Raw genomic sequence first — 8,040 nt, 5'->3', positions numbered from 1 at the left:
GGGCAGAATAGAGCTTATGGGGAAGGAGGAGACCATGCCCTGTGGCCAGTGGCTTGGAACTGAGCTAGGACCACTCTCATAAAGCCAAGTCAGGTACCCAGCCAGCAAGCAAATGGCGAATCATACCAAACCCAGGTAGTAAGGCTGGGTGCTGAGTGCCTGTTGGCATAGGGACAGATCATCTGGGGTATGAATTGGTAACCTCTGGGTGTCCCCAAAGTGCCCATCAGAGGAGTGATGAGTTATGTCCATCTGGCTCCCTTTCTCAGAGGAGTAGAAGCAGCCTTGCTCTGACACATGGCACTGTCCCGAGGCCAGCAGGCAGAAGCAGTTAGATCTCAAACGCTGCCTTTCTTTCCCAGAGCCTGTGCTAAGCTGTGCCAGTCTCCCCCATCCTCAGAAAAGCCACAGTCATTACTCTGGGTCACAGGGCTCACGTGTGTCCAGGGGACACTTGTCTTTCTGAACAGAGGCTCACGCCACTCTGGCTGGGCCTGTGAAGGAGAAATCCCAGGCTGCAGTGGGGAAGGTGGCGATCAGGGAGCAATTGAAGACCTGCGGCAGGAAATTGGAGCTGCCAATCTCCTAACAATTGGAATATTTTTTTACACTCCGCATTTCAGGAACGTCTGGTAAGTGCTTGGGAATCACAAAGGTCCTATAAGTGATCAGTATTGCAAGTCAGGTCCTGTTAACGTAAGTGCTGCAGCAATGGAACCTTCCATGTGACAAAAGCAATTTCCATGTCCTAGTCGATGGCCCACTTATTTCAAACAAAGTTCAATGTGCCTATGGTGATAGCTCCCTTCTCTGAGCACTCAGCATGCTGATTGTCTGTCCTGCTCACTCTGTAACCATGTGCCATCTGTGCCAGTCACCACCATTTGGCACTTGTTATTTTTGCCTTCCTGTCCGAATGAAGACAGCTAGGATGTGGAGTGAGCCAGGCCTTTGAAAATTCCCACTGCAAATGTTTCCTACTCACCTGTAAGTGTCAGGCATGCAGGCCCTGCTCTCAAGGGGCTCACAGGATGAGGGCAGAAGCAGACAAAAAAACTGCCATCGTGATTCACCATGAGAGGCCCGTCCTGTAACAGGACTCAGAGCAGGGATCCACAGAAGTGGTGGCTCATAGAATCTGATATGACAGCCTAGAGGACGTGGTATCCAAAATCAGACTTGAAAGATAGATGGGTGTAGAAGGGGAAGGGTCAGGGCATGGGGGAAGCCGGATCAGAATTCCAGGTGGTTGGATCAGCACAAGCATAAGAAAAACTCACTTTGAGGATTTGCTATTTCCAGACATGTAATGGAGGCTTTACATACAGGATACCATCTCTAAGCCTTACAGTAACCCTACCATCCCCACTCTACAGATGAGGAAACTGAGGCTGTGAGAAGATTAATTAAGTTGCTTTATTAATTTGCACAACCTAAGTACTAGTTATTATTACTATTATTATTATTATTATTGTCATTATCACTCCCTGAAGCTCCCTTCAAACTTCAAGTCTAAATTTATCTCTTTTGGTGACTGTGTATCACCTAATGACAAGGTTACACTGCTAGTAATGGACTTCAGCAGAATTTGAAACCAGTACTTACACTCCAGAGGTAAGAGAAACCCCCAAGTTGGGGGGAATGGGAAAAGGCTGTGTGGCCCATGGGGGCAGGGAGGGTGAGGAGGCAGTGAGGGTGCATGAGTGGCTATGAGGGGCATGAAGGCATGGAAAGACATCCATCAAAATGTTCTAAGTGGGAGGGACATGCCAGCATGTGGTTTTGGAAAGGCTCCTCTGGCTTCATTGTGAAGAAAGGATTTGGGGGGGGCACACAGCTGGGAACAGGGTGATGTGCTAAGAAGCTGTGTTCTAATCCAAGCAAGAGCTGTGAGGCTCAATGTTGGCTGGAGAGAAAGAGCATTTTAGGAGATGAACTTGGACCTGGTGGGGCTTCAACTACACAAGCTAGTAGGGAGAAGAAAGCTGGGAGAGGTAGGGAGGACAGGGAAGGGAACCAGCCACAGAGGCTGGCTCAGGGGTGGGAGAGGGTACCCGGGAGGCCCATGTCCATGCCCAAGGGAGCTGCAGAGTCAGGAGGGGTCCTGTAGGTGGTGCTGTGTGGTGGGCATTCAGGTAGCAAGTGATGGGATTCATCAGGCAATGGCCTGGTATCTGCCAAGCAGTCCCCTCACCCTAGCCGAAGCAACCAGCCTGCTGGGAGGGTGTGACAGATACCAGGTGCTGCCAGACAGGCAGGTTTCCAAATACTAGGGAGTCGGGGAGGGGGTGGGGGGGTCCTAAATCAACATGGATGGGTTGCCATAGGAAGTGCTAGGGTTGCAGTTCTAAAGCTGTCCTCTGTTTCTCTGCTTCATGTTGCTATCACAGGAGACCATAGGCTGAGTAATTTATAAACAATAGAAGTTTCTTTGGCCTACAGTTCTGGAGTCTGGATAGTCCAGTGCCAAGGTGCTGGCATCCAACAAGGGCCTTTGTGTTTTTGTCATCCCATAGCAGAAAGCAAAAGGGCAAGAGAACACGAGAGTCAGAGAAGGGAACCAGGAACTCATCTTTTTATCTAGAATCTCCTTCCACAATAGCTAGCCCACTCCTGTGATAACACCACAAGGCACAGCTCTCATAACCTCATCATGTCTTTTTTTTTTTGGCATTACTGGGGTTTGAACTCAGGGCCTCATACTTGTTTAGGCAGGTAGTCTACCACTTGAGCCACCCCACAAGCCCAATGACCTCATCATCTCTTGAAGGCCCCACCTTTCAACATTGTTGCATTAAGTTCCCAACACATGCTTTTGGGGTGACACACTCAAACCATAGTAGGGGTTCTAACCGTGCCTGGCAGTGTCTAAGACTAAATGCCAACTTCACTTCGTCCTTCCTGAGTACCAGATCTCAGAAACTCCATCTGGGATGGGCTAAGACAGGAGTAGTGTCCTTGTCCTGTGCAGTTTTTTTTCTTCCCTAGGGCCCAGCTCAGACTGGGTCCATGTGGGCTCTTGGCAAACACAGTTGACATCAGAGTCAGCATCATGTACCCGCACGCGGGCCCCCTGTGACTTTTGAAGTTTGGGGTATTGACAGAGTGTACTTTGGAAATCCTGCAAGGAGACGTAGTGCTCAAGGGGATGGTTCTAAAATAGGTAGCGATGCTCCCCAGCCAATGCGTGTGTGTTGCGGAAAGAGAAATATCTCTAGAGATAGCGACATCACAGTGCCATGGGAAAGCTCTGGAGAATTTACTGCCTCTGCGCCTCTTCTCCCTCTCATTAGGAGAGAGCAGTGGTGTTTTAAATGCTTTAAAGTGGCTCTTCAGTCAAGGAGGAGCTTATAAAAATAAATGCAGTGCAGGGAGGACAGAGGGTGACAGGCAGACAGCAGCTGGGTGAGGATTGAGAGGACCAGGAAGGGACACCAGGAAGCTGCAGGTAGGAGCTGCTGGGTAAACAGGGCCAACCCCTCAGCCCTAGAGTCAAGTGGAAGAGGGTCCCCTCCACCACATGTGGTCTTGGACAGTGAAGAAGCATGGAGCAGGGGGCGGAGGGCTGGCTTGATGGCTGGTGGGCCCTCACTGGTGGCCTCTCAAGCCTGATTAGGACTGGCACCAGGAACAGCTATGTCTAGTCACACACAGCCTCTGGAGGCCTGAGGGCAAGGAGCTGTCTCTAGGAGGTGCAGGTCTGCCTCAGGGGACATGACTTAGAGAGTGGAATCCAGCCATGTCTCACTCTCTACCATCTCCCTTGGCCAGGTGTCCTGGGACAGAAAGAATTTGCAGTCCTGTTCCCAGCAGTCCACACAGACAGCCAGAAAGCAAAACTGGAAATCATGGCAACCCAAGAGGAATTAAAACTTTTAAATGACAAAAGGAGTCTATTTTAAGATCCAGAAGTGGGGAAGACTCCTGACTGGCCAAGGCAACAGGGGGGTCAAGAGTGGAACCGTGACAATGCCCCCACCCCCAGAGAGGCTGTCATTGGCACAGAGCTTGGCAACGCCAGGCCTCATGAAATCAGCTCTTATGAAAATCCAGTAAAAGGACGTTCACAGAGACTACACAGCCAGGACTCAGGGGTCTTGCCATTTGCCCAGGTTTTCCTGGCAAGGAAATAAGAATTGGACTCAAACTCAGGTCACCTGGCTAAAATGCAACTCTGTTTCTTGGGCAGCTTCAGTGTGGCAGACTGTCTACAACAATGGCCACTGATGTTTTCCCCATTCCTTGTGCCTATCTGCCTCTTTCCATCAAGAGGAGAAATATATTTTCCCCTTCTTGAATCTGGATTGGCCTTAGGACTTGCTTTGACCACCAGAATGTGTCAATGCCAGTTCACCAGACCCAGGCCTTGGCTTAAGAGGCCTGACAGCTTCCCCTCAGGGGCCAGCAGCCATGGTGCTATGGTTTAAATATAGTTTGTTCCCCTGAAACTCGTACTGGAATTTAATCCCTGTTGTGAGCTATAAGGATGGAAATATAATCTGACCATGGCGCTAGAGGTGGGGGCCTTTTTGGAGGTGAGTAGGGTTAGATGACATCATCAGGGTGGAGTCCCAATGATTGGATCCTGGTGGCTTTAGAAAAAAAACAAACAAACAGAGGACACATACATACACATGCATGCTCCCTACCTCTCCCATGTGACATCCTTCACCACCTCAGGGCTCTGCCAGCAAGAAGGCCACCACCAGATGCAAGTTCTCAACCTTGGACCTCCAGAACCATGAACCAAATAAACTTTGTTTCATTAAAAACCTACACAGTCTGTGGTGTTGTGCTGTTAGCAACACAAAATGGACTAAGACTTGTGGTAAGAAGCATGGTTTGTACTAATGGCTGATGGTCCTGTGTGTGCATCAGTGGATCACATGGATCCTGGATTCCATGGAGACAGAGAGGCCTGGACAGTCCTTTAGCACAGCTGTGTGGATGTTCAAGCCCCAGTTAAATGAAGCCTTGTGAATGATCCAACCTGACACCTTGCAGAGGGGTGATGCCCAGCGGTGCCCAGCCATCCCACAGGATCGTGGAGAATAATCCATAACAGTGGCATCTTATATGGCACTGGATAACTGAGTCAGCCAATTAGTGTGCTCTCCTGTCCTCCTGGGGTCCTGACATCAGAAGGACTTGTCCCTCTGCCTCTCTGGTTCTGATGACAACAAAACCAGTTAGGATCCATCTATAGAGAATAGGCTGCCATTCACTGTCCTTGTTCCTCCAACCCTGCTACATACCTGGGCGTGTGAGCATCCTGCTCCTTTTCTAGCAATGTCTTTTTGCTTACCTGGGAATGGGAACTCTCTGAGTCTTTACTGATGTCTTTACTTTGCTCTCTGTCTAGACTTAGAGACAACTGTCTGCACACAAAGCATGCTTGGTCATGATTTTGGTTGGTCTGTTGGTCTGGCTGACTATTAGGTTAAATATCCAAATCAGACTCCACTGATAATTCACTAAAAGTGGCCCTCTAGTGAGTGACTTTTTTCCAGTGGAATAATTCATTTTCCTCTTTTACTCTGTCAGTAACCAGGAGTGCTTGGTCCAACTGGGGAGAGCAGATTTTTTTTTTCAGCTTTTACTATATTGGTCTTTGCACAATGTGGGGCCATCATGGGCAACTAAGAAATTTCAGAATATTCCCCACCTCCATGCCACCATCACCTAACTGGTTGTACCTTGTTGTGCATGCTGTGCCCTGGCTAATAACATGTTGTCATATAAATTAATTACGGAATGACTAATATCAATTTCCCTCTCATTGCAGACAGCAGAAGGACTGGGTACTTGTGGAGGAGAGGAAAGGAGAGTGGAGGATGATAAACGGAGCCTGTTCCTCACCACAGAGAGAAAACTCCACAGTGTCTGGGCACTCTCTGCATTTCTCTGAGCCACCCCCATGAGCCTCTGCAGGGAGATTTTTCTGAATAAAGGAACATTTTCCTGTTTTAATCAGATGCAATTTTGCAAGCAGTTTTTATGATTTAGCAAGTCCATTAAAACTGGCATTTGTTCTGCTCAGACACTCAAAAGGGGCTCCACAGAGCATAAACATTGGAAATTACTTGTAGGGAAAGACAATATTAAAATTCCCCAGCCTGGGCCTGTTGTCTGAGAAATTCTGTTATCGAGCATCATGCCAGCCACGATCAGAGGCGCTTGAGATATAGGCCGCGTTGTCTTTACGCACTAGCTGGGGGCACTGGAACTCGGGCAGCAATAAAAATGCAATGCTGTTATCTTGCAGCACTTTGGGCTTCAGGAGAGGAATAGGTCTTAAAGGGAACTCACTGGCAGAGTGGGTCACAAAGCAAAAATCTCAAGGAAGAGGTCAGGTGAGCATATCTTGAAGGGTAAGACTGGAAATTGCTTTCCTGCCCACAGTGAATGATACGGTATATTGGCACATAATTAAGGAGGTCAGTTTTGTCAATTTCACTTGTAGTCAATTCTCAGTTATCCATGTACTAACAGAAGACCTGGTCAAATGAAAGCTCTCCCAATTGCCTGCTCTCTGCCTCCCATCATGGCCTCCTCTCCTCCATAGAAGCAAACACCAGAGGCTTTGGGGAGTATCCCTCCCTAAAGGAAGGTAATGGAACCCTTAGGAGGTGTGGCCTAAAGAAAAGAAGTTAGGTCATTGGGGGTGTGGGCTTAAAGGGGTTATTGGTATCTCATCCTCTCCTAACTCCCCCTCTTCGCTTCCCAAATACCATGCGGTGTTGCTCCACCCACTCCCTGCCATGATGCCTTGGCCTCATCACAGGCCCAAGACAATGGAGCCAACCAACCATGAACTGAAAACTCTAAAACCATGAGAATAAATCTTTCCTCCTTTTAAGTTGCTTATCTCAGGCATTTTTGTCTCAGTGATGGAACACTGGCTAATACCGAGACTAGCCCCACTTTCCCTGTCAATGCTAAAGCAATAGAAAAAAAAAAAATCACAAAAAATAAAACCTGGTAGATCAAATGCCATAAAATTAAGAAAGTATGTGCATATCAACTAAAAAATTATTTTTATAAGCAACAAAGACTGAAGAAAATGTTTGTTTGCAACATTTCAAAGTGCTAATGTCTTAAGAATAAATTAATGATATGTAAATGGGTAGGAGCATTCTAGGAATCAAGATGAGATGGGGTGAGGTGAGGAGAACTAACACAAAACAGGTGAAGGATGCAACAAGAAGATATGAAAATGAACGTATGTTTAAAAGGGCAATCTCAAAGAAACACAAAGGTAATATAATATACTATTTGGACTTACAGCAAAACCTGGAAGATTGAACACGTGTTTTTTTTTTTTTTACTCTCCCTCCCAAATCTCCAATAAAATGAAAATAAAACATAAAAGAAAAGCATAAACTGACAAGAACCAAAAATCAAAGATATCAACCACGTCCAGAAAACAGAAGGCAGCTGGAGAAGGGTAGCTGGTGAGGACACCAAAGATTAAGGGTATGAGAAAGAGGACTTTCGGGAAGCCTAGGGATTCATTTGCAAACTACATTGGACCTAGTGAGTACTTTGTCCCAGGAGTGGGCAGGAAAACCCAGAGGCAACAGCAGGTTTCAGTGGCTGGAAAGAATGGAGGGGTGGGTCATGATGGTATTCAAAGCTGAGTGAAAAACAGCAAGACTTTGGGTTCCAGCAATGTAGTAGCTCAGAAAACCAGAATGTCACTGGGCATTCTGTCCATAACAATGCCTAGAAAGGAAAGCATCCTTGAAATATGTAACTGACCTTTAAGAAAGCAAGACAACTCATCTGTGAGTTAGATGCAAAAGAATCTGGAGCAGGAAGCACTTGAATGGACACCCAGTACTTGAATCGTTTTGCCAGCTTTGGACACCTGAGTACATGGGGCTAATGGTCATGAGTAATCCACTGACTGGACATTAGGCCTTCTAAGAAGAAGTGTTGGAACTGAGGTCTGTGCATAGACCCTTGACCTTCAGTTGATTACATTCCCGTAAAAGAACACAACAGAGAATGCCCACCACTGGCAGAAAGCTGATCTGC

The 8,040-nt window shown here is 47.3% G+C and overlaps 1 long non-coding RNA gene across 1 annotated transcript; it reads left to right on the top strand.

Annotated features, from left to right (window-relative positions):
* Positions 1–452: 452 nt before the first annotated feature.
* On the top strand, positions 453–5,970 carry LOC141417935 (uncharacterized). The gene is made up of 2 exons (XR_012442537.1): positions 453–632; positions 5,786–5,970. It is a non-coding gene; the product is annotated as an uncharacterized lncRNA (long non-coding RNA).
* Positions 5,971–8,040: the final 2,070 nt, after the last annotated feature.

Source organism: Castor canadensis, chromosome 2, assembly GCF_047511655.1.
Source record: "Castor canadensis chromosome 2, mCasCan1.hap1v2, whole genome shotgun sequence".
Taxonomy (NCBI): Eukaryota; Metazoa; Chordata; class Mammalia; order Rodentia; family Castoridae; genus Castor; species Castor canadensis.
Note: the sequence above shows the minus strand (reverse complement) of the source record. Positions and strands in the feature narration are given on the sequence as shown.